At 33.3% G+C, this 14008-nt stretch overlaps 1 pseudogene across 1 annotated transcript; it reads right to left on the reverse strand.

Annotated features, from left to right (window-relative positions):
* Positions 1–146: 146 nt before the first annotated feature.
* LOC143231941 (intracellular coagulation inhibitor 3 pseudogene) lies at positions 147–11373 on the reverse strand (annotated as a pseudogene). The gene is made up of 2 exons (XR_013017296.1): positions 10829–11373; positions 147–2443 (listed from the first exon to the last, which is right to left on the reverse strand). The product of XR_013017296.1 is annotated as an intracellular coagulation inhibitor 3 pseudogene (transcript).
* Positions 11374–14008: the final 2635 nt, after the last annotated feature.

Consider the following 14008-nt stretch of genomic DNA (forward strand, 5'->3'; position numbering starts at 1 on the left):
AAGTCCACTTTGTTGGTAAACAACTATTGAAAACAACACATATTCAACAATACAACCTGTGTATTTCATACAATCAACATGTTTAAATAATCCAGGTGTTTTTCAGAGGATTCGTTGTTGATGTGAAATGAAACCAATAAGAATTATTAATTTACACTATTATGGGACATTTACCCTTTGTGTTTTATTGATGCTTAGAACAATACAACACAAAGACGCAAATGACAAATATTATAACAAATATATTTTTTAAAGATAAAGATTTAATACGATTTAAAATCATTTTATTTTGTATAAAGCTGGTAATCGTGTTAAATACAGTAGGTATGAAATATTATACAATCACACAAGACATATTATGTAATAACGTAGAGTAGTGACTACAGTATATAGTTTACACAGAGTAAATTAAAAAGAAAATCGATATAACATAGAATCAAAACCCTAACAACACATCTAACCAGCTTTCAGAAACTATATTTGGAAGAATATATTAAAAAAAAAAATTCAAGTACAAAGTTATTAGCGCATCCGTTAACATTATTAGGAATGAACGTTTAAAAAGTAAATATAAATTAAAGAGGCGAATCATTTTTAATTATCAAACTGTCAATAACTATCGGTTAAAATAATTAATATTTTACATATTTACCACTATCAACTCTCATTTCCAAACTGAAACGTAGTTTTAGATGTCTCTCTCACATTTTCGTCCAATGATTAAATTTTCTTTATCAAGGAAAACAATTTGTTATTTTTTTAGTTATAATGCACCAAATTTAAACGATGTAATAATTAGTAATCATTCCTTTTATATTTTAGCATGTTATTATGGTTTTACTTTCATTGCATTTTATTTCTTGTTGTATGGCATTAATATTATTATTACAAGGAAACGAAAGTGTCTTTCTCAATGTTAATTGTATTTAAATAGGCTTAGTGTTAAAGCTTTGGAGGCGTATAGAATATTACCGTTACAATATTAGTATTAGAATGTTTAGCGAAAAAAATTTTTTTATAAATTCAATCAGATTTCTTTAAAATAAAACGCATACTTCTGAGCGAATATTTCATTACATTTACTGTTATTTTTTAAGATAAGTGCCACGATAAAAACAATCTTATATGTACGATTATAATACTCATATATCTAGTTCGTCTCTGAGTAACAGAAGCACCAATCGTCTTACAGCTGCGAAACTCTCCCCATAAATAGCACAGCACCGGTTTCTGAATGTCGGATGAAGAATAAAAACGGATGGTTTGCCATAAATCTTGGTGTTGCACTTCGCCAACCACCACCAACACCGCTTGCAGCACTAGCTACGGTGCCTTCTTCATCAACTTCAATAGAAGTCTTGTGGACAACAGTAGTGACGTAGAGACCAGTATCCTCAGTAATTCCATTCAGATTAGCGTTGAAGCCGAAGAGACTTTTCATTCCCATATCCGACAAACCTTCCTTTAAGACTTCTTCATATTCTTCCTCAAGTTTAAACTTAGGAATAAACACTTTGACCCTTCTTTTACGAAGAGTTGAATGAATCAAGCTGATAGAGGCAGGAGACAACGCTTGTTCCAGTTCTGGTAATCCGTTTGGACTAACTGGCAACAACAATAACATAGTTACATTTCTTCCTTGGTAAGGCATCTCTAATGCCAAACAATTCAAACTTTCAACGTAGCCAAACGGAAGTCTCGATTCCATCATCATCATAACGGTGTCTGTCGAAACACTTCCGTTGTTGTAGAATTTCATAATTGTGGATTGTTTTGGATCAAACGTAGTTTCCCAGAAACCTTTGAAATAAACTGCATTCAGAAAAAACAGCAGGGTGTTACTGTCAGGTGGTTCTTTCAAGATATTCTGTATATTATTCTGAGTTTTTTGAGCAGTCCAGGTATTGATAGCTTGCTGGACAATGGTTGTTTGAGATTGAAAGTCTACTTCTCGCACCTCTGCCCCAAAATCTGTTTCAATTTTTTGCCTAAAGTCCTCCTGAACCTCAAATGAACGCTGTATCAAAAGTGCATTTGCTGTGTCCAAGGTATAACCAATGGTGTTGCTGGTGAGAGTGTTTATTGCTTGTTGGAAACCGAGCCGGACGTCGTCACGGGTCAACCCAAAAAAGCCGTAGTTAAGGACAGAGTGCATCTCACGTTCTGTTACTCCGCGGGATCCCAGGTACACCATGGCCATGGCGCAGGACAGACTGTATGGAGAAATTAGTACATTACCACTTCCCTTCAGGGTGTTGTAGAGATCGAAACCAAAATAGTTGCTAGCGTTTGTAATTCTTGTCACTGCACTTAACTGCTGTTGGTCGACATCAGATAAATGAAGAATTTCATCCAGTAAATAATTACACAGAGACAATTGCGGTAGGAAGATGAGTTGCAGTGAAGACAAGGTAAAAATTAAAGTCTTCATTTTCTTTTCGACCTGACAACAAAACAATGTATTTCACAACATTAACATCGAGACTTTATGATATTTGAAGAAATAGTAACAGAGAAATATATATTTAACACAAATTAAAATAAGTCTTATGAGAAAGAAGACTACTCTAAAACACCAAGGAAAGCTGCACGTTCTCCAAGTCTCGAACTTGTTTATATTATAGAGTTTGGCTCGGCATGGCCAAGCGTGTTAAGGCGTGCGACTCGTAATCTGAGGGTCGCGGGTTCGCATCCCGGGCGTGCCAAACATACTTGCCCTTTCAGCCGTGGGGGCATTATAATGTGACGGTCAATCCCACTATTCGTTGGTAAAAGAGTAGCGCAAGAGTTGGCGGTGGGTGGTGATGACTGGCTGCCTTCCCTCTAGTCTTACACTACTGAATTAGGGACGGCTAGCACAGAGCCCTCGAGTAGCTTTGTGCGAAATTAAAAAAACAAATAACAATTATAGAGTTTAATATTATTTGGAATTCCAACCACTAACTTTTCAAGGTAAATGTATGATAATCTTAAAACACCCATCGAACAATCTGCTGCCCGAGTGACAGTAATTATATCGATTGAAGAGTTAAATATACAAATAGGCCTAATACTAATTTCTTCAAAAAAGTTGTTTTGATTTTAATAACAGATTTTCCGTTACTCAGTTACGCACATTTCGAAAATAATATCCTTTTTTTTTCTATCATGTATTTTTTTTTTTTTTACAAATTTGGGGGGAGGACTCTGACTTAGCTCACGTCATTGTTTTATTTACCCTCTGATGGATACTTTGAAAGACCAAAATCTCTCACAAAATCATTAAGTTCACCTTGCATGAAACGTTATGGTTTATCAGATATCTTAAGTTGAAACAATCTTATATCGAACAATCTCAATCATCATTTATATTGACATCAGATGAAACTGTATTAAGAGTCTCTGGTGGAGTAGGTACACGTACATCAGGTCCATAAGCACCAAGTCTTATAACATACTGATGTAGTAGGTACACGTACATCAGGTCCATAAGCACCAAGTCTTATAACATATTGATGTAGTAGGTACACGTACATCAGGTCCATAAGCACCAAGTCTTATAACATATTGATGTAGTATGTACATCAAGTCCATAAGCACCAAGTCTTATAACATATTGATGTAGTAGGTAGAGGTACAGCAGGTCCATAAGCAGCAAGTCTTATAACATATTGATGTAGTAGGTGCAGGTACATCAGGTCCATAAGCACCAAGTCTTATAACATATTGATGAAGTAGGTACACGTACATCAGGTCCATAAGCACCAAGTCTTATAACATACTGATGTAGTAGGTGCAGGTACCTTTTTATTTTCAATGTTGTAGCCTTGCACGTTACAAGATTAAAAAAGTAGCAGTCATCTCCATGTCTTCTAGACTCACAACAAACAATGGAATTTCAAATGTTTTTTTTTCTTACCTCTAATCAATTGTCTCAACTCTTCGTTACAAACAGTGATAATGTTGTTTGAAGCCCATGATTTGTCCTAGTCCACAAGTTTTATTACAAGATGCGTGTAACACTTTTTTATGAATTATGTAATATTTTACCTTTGTTTCTTTACAACAAATATAACTGAACGAGTCTGGATCATTTACACAACCTCTAATTGCCATAGCGATGAATAAATATTGTTGAAAAAAAAAAGTCAATATGCACGCACGAACAAACACTATCTAGAAATGACACGTAATGTGACCTGTTAACCGTTTATATACTAGTGGTATGTTTCTCATTGGTTCTACAACGATTCTTACTTCTAGAGAAATCTGTAGCCAGTGGTTGTCAACATTTAAGCACAACAAAATGTGACTCGGTTTTAATGAAACTAATTCATTTATGTAGAAATGCAATGTGACGTTTCGTGAACAATTTGCACGTGCTGAAGAAAAATGGATGTCAGCAGTAATTACTGCAGAACATGTAAATTTTTGAAGACAATAAAAACATCGCAGGCACGTGTTCCCTCTCTCCACACTTCTTACAATTCCTAGGGCAGCTTTTTATTTGCACTTTATAGGATCCTAATTAGTGACCTCTCGCTTGGACATTGGCTGGACACAAACCTCTCAGGTTTACCTTTGACTATATCGTTTCGTGAGAGATAACTTTGATACTTTGAGGTAATACGGTGGTCGGATGTTATTATAAAAATATATTGTTGAACCCATCATTTTCCAACTTTTAAGTTTCACTTCTTTAGTCCCAGTTTGTGAAACCATGTTGAGGTAAATGTCTTAAGTGTATATTAATATATCAAATACAGTATTCCCAATTAAATATTAACTTTACTCACAGAAAGTATACTAAACATTCCAATACATCTTGAGAAGAAAAAATATTGTTTATCGTTGTTCATCTCAACCTAGTTGAAGGTTGTTTTATTGACTGTACGAAGTGGAAGACAGTATTATAATACAGTATTGACTGTACGAAGTGGAAGACAGTATTATAATACAGTATTGACTGTATGAAGCGGAAGACAGTATTATAATACAGTATTCGTCGTGATAAAATAATACTCTTGTTTTCAGTATCGTATACAGAGGGCAGGCTACGGAACATCGTATTTTAACAATAGCAACCCAACCCAACTAAGACATAAGCTTCATATGTAGTCACATACATCTTTAAATGCAAATGACGCCACAACTGTACCCAATCAAAACTGTTTTTGTCCTCATTTGATCGGCCAAGTTAAAGATGCTTACCTGTATAGTATACAATAATCGCATTTCATTTAATATGCACATGATGGACAGAACACTTATATTTGTTGCTTGGCGTGTGGTGTTTTAATGTGAAGTGTGAAAACTGGAATATATTTGCTGCGGTCTGTATAATTACTAGCAACGCCCACTTTTGTTCAATTCAGTGAGAAGGTAAAACCATATGTGTCTTGACGATCAATCACTCGCTGTCGTTTAAATTTTAACATTTTCTCCTTGATTTCACTCTCTCTTGTCTTGAGCTTGGGTTACAGCAACAGAAAACTGTTGTTATGTACCAGCAGAGAGCCAAAGTTAATCGTTCAAGAACATTTTATAAAAACAATAACAAAAGATTCTAACAGTTTGAGTTCATCTACAAACTACTTACTGTGAGTCATTGGTACTTTAAAATAATGTGAACCTACACATTTCTTCATGTTCTTTGTGAATGAGGAAGAATCCGAAATAAAATCCATGTTTTTATGAATATTTGTTTGATGGCGCTCATACATTTATTTTCATTCTATAGAGTAATTTGAGAGTACTTTGAACAAAGATCGTCTCAAACCTGGATAAACAAAGTCTTTTAGCAATAGCCAATAGCTATTAATGACAGCTTTCCACCATTTGCACCATGGTTACCCGCACGAGACAGGTTTCAAAAAACTTTCCAGCCATTGTTAAACTAACAAGTGTGCATGGCCAGTACTAACAATTAATTAAAATCCAATTATTATTGTTTTATAAGTAAAGAAATAGGCAAAACGTTCGTGTCTTTATTTTAGCGAATCGAGTGTACATCACGGATTCCACTCTCACACAAACTCTTGGTATTTACACAAGACAAGCCAGTTTATTTTGTGCAATATAATATATTGTATTCGTTATTAGTTTGGCAATGACTCAAGAAAACTCTAACCTTCAACCATCTTCTATGAGTAAAGTATTATGTGGTTAATGTTCCACAGTCATTATATTTGGAAAATATCCTTTTATAGAGACTTCAGTGAGAAATACATGTCATTTTAACAGCTAAATTTAACTTCATGCAACAGATGATTCATTACCTCTAATCACCCATCCTCGTTACACGTGTATAAATAGTTATCACTTAATATAAAAGGTGTTTATAACCTTCTACTTCTAACTGTACATGTCTAGAGAGTTAACACTTGTGTTATGATAGGTGTTTATAACCTTCTACTTCTAACTGTATATATCTACCAAGTTAACACTTGTTATGGTAAGTGTTTATAACCTTCTACTTCTAACTGTACATGTCTAGAGAGTTAACACTTGTGTTATGGTAGGTGTTTATAACCTTCTACTTCTAACTGTATATATCTACCAAGTTAACATTTGTTATCATAGGTGTTTATAACCTTCTACTTCTAACTGTACATGTCTAGAGAGTTAACACTTGTGTTATCGTAGGTGTTTATAACCTTCTACTTCTAACTGGATATATCTACCAAGTTAACATTTGTTATCATAGGTGTTTATAACCTTCTACTTCTAACTGTATATATCTACCAAGTTAACATTTGTTATCATAGGTGATTATAACCTTCTACTTCTAACTGTACATGTCTAGAGAGTTAACACTTGTGTTATGGTAGGTGTTTATGACCTTCTACTTCTAACTGTATATATCTACCAAGTTAACATTTGTTATCATAGGTGTTTATAACCTTATTCTTCTAACTGTACATGTCTAGAGAGTTAACACTTGTGTTATGGTAGGTGTTTATAACCTTCTACTTCTAACTGTATATATCTACCAAGTTAACATTTGTTATCATAGGTGTTTATAACCTTCTACTTCTAACTGTACATGTCTAGAGAGTTAACACTTGTGTTATGGTAGGTGTTTATAACCTTCTACTTCTAACTGTATATATCTACCAAGTTAACATTTGTTATCATAGGTGTTTATAACCTTATTCTTCTAACTGTACATGTCTAGAGAGTTAACACTTGTGTTATGATAGGTGTTTATAACCTTCTACTTCTAACTGTATATATCTACCAAGTTAACATTTGTTATCATAGGTGTTTATAACCTTCTACTTCTAACTGTACATGTCTAGAGATTTAACACTTGTGTTATGGTAGGTGTTTATGACCTTCTACTTCTAACTGTATATATCTACCAAGTGAATATTTGTTATCATAGGTGTTTATAACCTTATTCTTCTAACTGTACATGTCTAGAGAGTTAACACTTGTGTTATGATAGGTGTTTATAACCTTCTACTTCTAACTGTATGTATCTACCAAGTTAACATTTGTTATCATAGGTGTTTATAACCTTCTACTTCTAACTGTACATGTCTAGAGAGTTAACACTTGTGTTATGGTAGGTGTTTATAACCTTCTACTTCTAACTGTATGTATCTACCAAGTTAACATTTGTTATCATAGGTGTTTATAACCTTCTACTTCTAACTGTACATGTCTAGAGAGTTAACACTTGTGTTATGGTAGGTGTCTATAACCTTCTACTTCTAACTGTACATGTCTAGAGAGTTAACACTTGTGTTATGGTAGGTGTCTATAACCTTCTACTTCTAACTGTATATATCCACCAAGTTAACATTTGTTATCATAGGTGTTTATAACCTTCTACTTCTAACTGTACATGTCTAGAGAGTTAACACTTGTGTTATGGTAGGTGTTTATAACCTTCTACTTCTAACTGTACATGTCTAGAGAGTTAACACTTGTGTTATGGTAGGTGTTTATAACCTTCTACTTCTAACTGTACATGTCTAGAGAGTTAACACTTGTGTTATGATAGGTGTCTATAACCTTCTACTTCTAACTGTACATGTCTAGAGAGTTAACACTTGTGTTATGATAGGTGTCTATAACCTTCTACTTCTAACTGTATATATCTACCAAGTTAACATTTGTTATCATAGGTGTTTATAACCATCTACTTCTAACTGTACATGTCTAGAGAGTTAGCACTTGTGTTATGGTAGGTGTTTATAACCTTCTACTTCTAACTGTATATATCTACCAAGTTAACATTTGTTATCATAGGTGTTTATAACCTTCTACTTCTAACTGTACATGTTTAGAGAGTTAACACTTGTGTTATGGTAGGTGTTTATAACCTTCTACTTCTAACTGTATATATCTACCAAGTTAACATTTGTTATCATAGGTGTTTATAACCTTCGACTTCTAACTGTACATGTCTAGAGAGTTAACACTTGTGTTATGGTAGGTGTCTATAACCTTCTACTTCTAACTGTATATATCTACCAAGTTAACATTTGTTATCATAGGTGTTTATAACCTTCTACTTCTAACTGTACATGTCTAGAGAGTTAACACTTGTGTTATGGTAGGTGTTTATAACCTTCTACTTCTAACTGTACATGTCTAGAGAGTTAACACTTGTGTTATGATAGGTGTCTATAACCTTCTACTTCTAACTGTATATATCTACCAAGTTAACATTTGTTATCATAGGTGTTTATAACCATCTACTTCTAACTGTACATGTCTAGAGAGTTAACACTTGTGTTATGATAGGTGTCTATAACTTTCTACTTCTAACTGTATATATCTACCAAGTTAACATTTGTTATCATAGGTGTTTATAACCTTCTACTTCTAACTGTATATATATCTACCAAGTTAACATTTGTTATCATAGGTGTTTATAACCTTCTACTTCTAACTGCACATGTCTAGAGAGTTAACACTTGTGTTATGGTAGGTGTTTATAACCTTCTACTTCTAACTGTATATATCTACCAAGTTAACATTTGTTATCATAGGTGTTTATAACCTTCTACTTCTAACTGCACATGTCTAGAGAGTTAACACTTGTGTTATGGTAGGTGTTTATAACTTTCTAATTCTAACTGTATATATCTACCAAGTTAACATTTGTTATCATAGGTGTTTATAACCTTCTACTTCTAACTGTACATGTCTAGAGAGTTAACACTTGTGTTATGGTAGGTGTCTATAACCTTCTACTTCTAACTGTATATATCTACCAAGTTAACATTTGTTATCATAGGTGTTTATAACCTTCTACTTCTAACTGTACATATCTAGAGAGTTAACACTTGTGTTATGATAGGTGTCTATAACCTTCTACTTCTAACTGTATATATCTACCAAGTTAACATTTGTTATCATAGGTGTTTATAACCTTCTACTTCTAACTGTACATGTCTAGAGAGTTAACACTTGTGTTATGGTAGGTGTTTATAACCTTCTACTTCTAACTGTATATATCTACCAAGTTAACATTTGTTATCATAGGTGTTTATAACCATCTACTTCTAACTGTACATGTCTAGAGAGTTAACACTTGTGTTATGATAGGTGTCTATAACCTTCTACTTCTAACTGTATATATCTACCAAGTTAACATTTGTTATCATAGGTGTTTATAACCATCTACTTCTAACTGTACATGTCTAGAGAGTTAACACTTGTGTTATGATAGGTGTCTATAACCTTCTACTTCTAACTGTATATATCTACCAAGTTAACATTTGTTATCATAGGTGTTTATAATCTTCTACTTCTAACTGTACATGTCTAGAGAGTTAACACTTGTGTTATGGTAGGTGTTTATAACCTTCTACTTCTAACTGTATATATCTACCAAGTTAACATTTGTTATCATAGGTGTTTATAACCATCTACTTCTAACTGTACATGTCTAGAGAGTTAACACTTGTGTTATGATAGGTGTCTATAACCTTCTACTTCTAACTGTATATATCTACCAAGTTAACATTTGTTATCATAGGTGTTTATAATCTTCTACTTCTAACTGTACATGTCTAGAGAGTTAACACTTGTGTTATGGTAGGTGTTTATAACCTTCTACTTCTAACTGTATATATCTACCAAGTTAACATTTGTTATCATAGGTGTTTATAACCATCTACTTCTAACTGTACATGTCTAGAGAGTTAACACTTGTGTTATGATAGGTGTCTATAACCTTCTACTTCTAACTGTATATATCTACCAAGTTAACATTTGTTATCATAGGTGTTTATAACCTTCTACTTCTAACTGTACATGTCTAGAGAGTTAACACTTGTGTTATGGTAGGTGTCTATAACCTTCTACTTCTAACTGTATATATCTACCAAGTTAACATTTGTTATCATAGGTGTTTATAACCTTCTACTTCTAACTGTACATGTCTAGAGATTTAACACTTGTGTTATGGTAGGTGTTTATAACCTTCTACTTCTAACTGCACATATCTACCAAGTTAACATTTGTTATGGTAAGTGTTTATAACCTCTCACTTCCTGTATACAAAATCAACGGTTGTTGTGAGAGAATTTTGGCGAATCCCGCATGTTACTTCATTAGAAATCGGGTTCAATACCTGTGGCGGCCAGAGTACAGATAACCGTTGTTTTTAATAACAAACAAATGTTCCCACAAATTACAAACATTATTTTTGTTACGTACGGTGTCTCTCAAATTCTTTATTACAGAAAATTTCTTATAGATGTATGAACCTAAAATCGTAGAAAGACTCGTAATTAATGCTACTAAAAACAGTCAAAGTTGTATTAAAACTAAAAGTATACGTTTTAAACTTTGTTTTATACAATTGAACCTTGAATAAGTTACTCACCTGTGTCTTGGACAAGATGTTAAAACGACGTTTTTATTCTCAACTGTTGATTAAACGTTTTTTGGAAAAACTGTTCACCCTTACATTGCACGAGCGCGCGCGCGTTCTTTTTATTCAAAACCTCACTCAATCATATTGCAAACACTCTCGATTTGTGTCTTGTTGTCACTTTTTCAGGCCGATTCTTGATTGGTTACTCCAATGACGTTATTTACGTAAATTCAGTATCCTGTCTAGAGAAAGTGTCTTTACTGTGCTAAGTCTACCAATATTTCCTCCCCTTACTTTCCTTTAAGAATTAATTAGCACTTCCTGCCATTATGAAGGAAAAAAGAATTTAAAGTTGCTTAGTTATTTTCAGGAAATCCTGCATTCTATCGGGTCAGGCAGACACCCAAGTCTTTCCGTTCCTGGCGGTTATAATATTTTATTAAGCACAAAGTTACACTAAGGGCTATCTGTGTTCTGCCCCGCCACGAGTATCGAAACCTGGATTCTGGCAGTATAAGTCCGTAGACACGCCGCTGTGTCACTGAAGGGGAGGTATTTCCTGAATAAAAATAATGAAAAAGTAAAACAATACACGTTTATCGTTTATGTATTTTGTTTCCTAATTATTCATTACAAAGAACGCTAGTCATGGAACAACACACGTTTATCGTTTATGTATTTTGTTTCTTAATTATTCATTACAAAGAACGCTAGTCATGGAACAACACACGTTTATCGTTTATGTATTTTGTTTCTTAATTATTCATTACAAAGAACGCTAGTCATAGAACAATACACGTTTATCGTTTATGTATTTTGTTTCTTAATTATTCATTACAAAGAACGCTAGTCATAGAACAATACACGTTTATCGTTTATGTATTTTGTTTCCTAATTATTCATTACAAAGAACGCTAGTCATAGAACAATACACGTTTATCGTTTATGTATTTTGTTTCTTAATTATTCATTACAAAGAACGCTAGTCATAGAACAACACACGTTTATCGTTTATGTATTTTGTTTCCTAATTATTCATTACAAAGAACGCTAGTCATGGAACAACACACGTTTATCGTTAATGTATTTTGTTTCCTAATTATTCATTACAAAGAACGCTAGTCATAGAACAATACACGTTTATAGCTTATGTATTTTGTTTTCTAATTATTCATTACAAAGAACGCTAGTCAATATTCTGTTTCGCAACTTCTGTTTTTATTCGTTACGAGTTTTAAAAAAAGAAAACTTCGAGTATAAAAAAAAGTATTCAACTACAATATACAATACTTACAGTTGAAGAAATATCCATCTCAACAGATTAGGGTTAACCGTTAAGCCTAACATTTTCTATAAAGATCACGAATGTTTGTTTTTCTTTTGAATATTCTTTCATTATTTAAACAGCAACCATTAAATTATCTTTACTATTCTAATCTCTTCTCTCTCATTATTCAGCCCAAATGACGAATTCTGGTATTATGTAAAAGGCTTAAGGAGCAGTAATTTGTGTGAGACAGAAATTATAACTCAAATACAGATACCTCAGAATTTAAGTCTCTATAGACAAATTATGAATAATGTGGGGAAAAAAAAACAGTCCGTAGTTACAGAATTAGGCCTACTGACATTCTCAAAATGGCTAGTATGGGTATTGACACTTTAATTAAAATAAAGTACAGAACAACGTTTCGACTGTCTTAGACCATCTTCAGGTTAACAAAGAAGATGACCTACGAAGGTTGAAATGTAATAAAGAATTCCACGTGTGAACATCATTTACAAAAAAGTTTCACTCCTATTTTTATTTGATGACGAGTAGCTCAAAAGTTGACGATAGGTGTTGTTAACTGGTTGCCTTCCTTCTAGTCTATCATATTCAGTTAGGACCATTTGGTCTAGATAACCATCAACTAGCTTTACGTGCAATTCAAATAAAGAAATCACCAAGTTTATTATAACTTTAGAAAGCTCGTGCGAAGCTTATTTGAAACCTTTTATATGAATACTTCTATGAAATGTACAAACGGGATTTTATCTAAATAGATAAAAACACATGTCGTAGGTATTTAAGTGGTTAATATACATATTTGGTTATTTTGAATTTCGCGCAAAGCTACACTGTCCCTAATTCAGTAGAGACAGACTATAGAGGAGGCATCTGGCCAACACCACCTATGGTCAGTTATTGTATTATTAAAATATATGTTACATGTTCCATTTTCACCAGAGGTGAAACTAAAAACAAAACCTGTGACGTAGAGAACTGATGTATTATTTGATTGGTCGTAGCTTCTCCTGTGGACTGCAGTCCTGTCTATTCAGGCTTATCAACCGAGTGGGTTTGGCTGTTACATATAACGTCCCCTCGGTTGAAAGGGAAAGCACTTTCGGTAACGGGGGTTCGAACCCGTTTCCTAGCCCCAAGTAATTTCTTATAATTAGTGAATAATTATACTTTGCTTTCAATTGATAATTAATAACCCTTTAAGAACTGGTACCAGTCAGAGCACAGGTAACCCGTTGTGTAGCTTTGTGCTCGATTATAAACACATTTATGTAATTAAACTTTGATTTTCAACTGTGTGAGCTACGTTTTTTTTTACATCTTGGAATGTTTATTAAACTGGCGGAATGCTCGTGCGACTATTATGCATTATTTAGTTGTATAGCAATTATTTTTGATTTGTGTTTAAAATGTTTTCCTGTATTGAAGAAAAATGACAAGATACTCAAAAATATTTTTCGTACTCTATACCAAAATTGAGTTGGTCTTGTAATTTCAGTATTATTTAGTTAAATGAGGGATAATGTTCAGCGCCACATTTACCGTATACGTACCTCTCAGTGTTCGAATTCAGAAAAAAAAATTAAATCGAATTAGGTGCCGTCTATTGATAAAAATATAAACTAAACGTTCATATAATCCAGAAAAATCTATTTTTTCCCCGTTTATTGCTTACCACATATTAAAATAATCTCTCTCTCTTATGTTTGTGTCAAGTTTCAATTCCAAAATCCTTTGTAACTGTAACACGAACCTATTTGTCGCTAGTCATATTTTGTTTAACCAGTTTTTAATGATAATACAATCAGTGTTCGATTCCAGTGATAGACAGAACACAGAAATCCTATTGTGTAGCTTTATCCCAGAAAGAAATAAGAAACAAAATAAGTGATAAAATTGAC

Source organism: Tachypleus tridentatus, chromosome 1 (genome assembly GCF_004210375.1).
Source record: "Tachypleus tridentatus isolate NWPU-2018 chromosome 1, ASM421037v1, whole genome shotgun sequence".
Taxonomy (NCBI): Eukaryota; Metazoa; Arthropoda; class Merostomata; order Xiphosura; family Limulidae; genus Tachypleus; species Tachypleus tridentatus.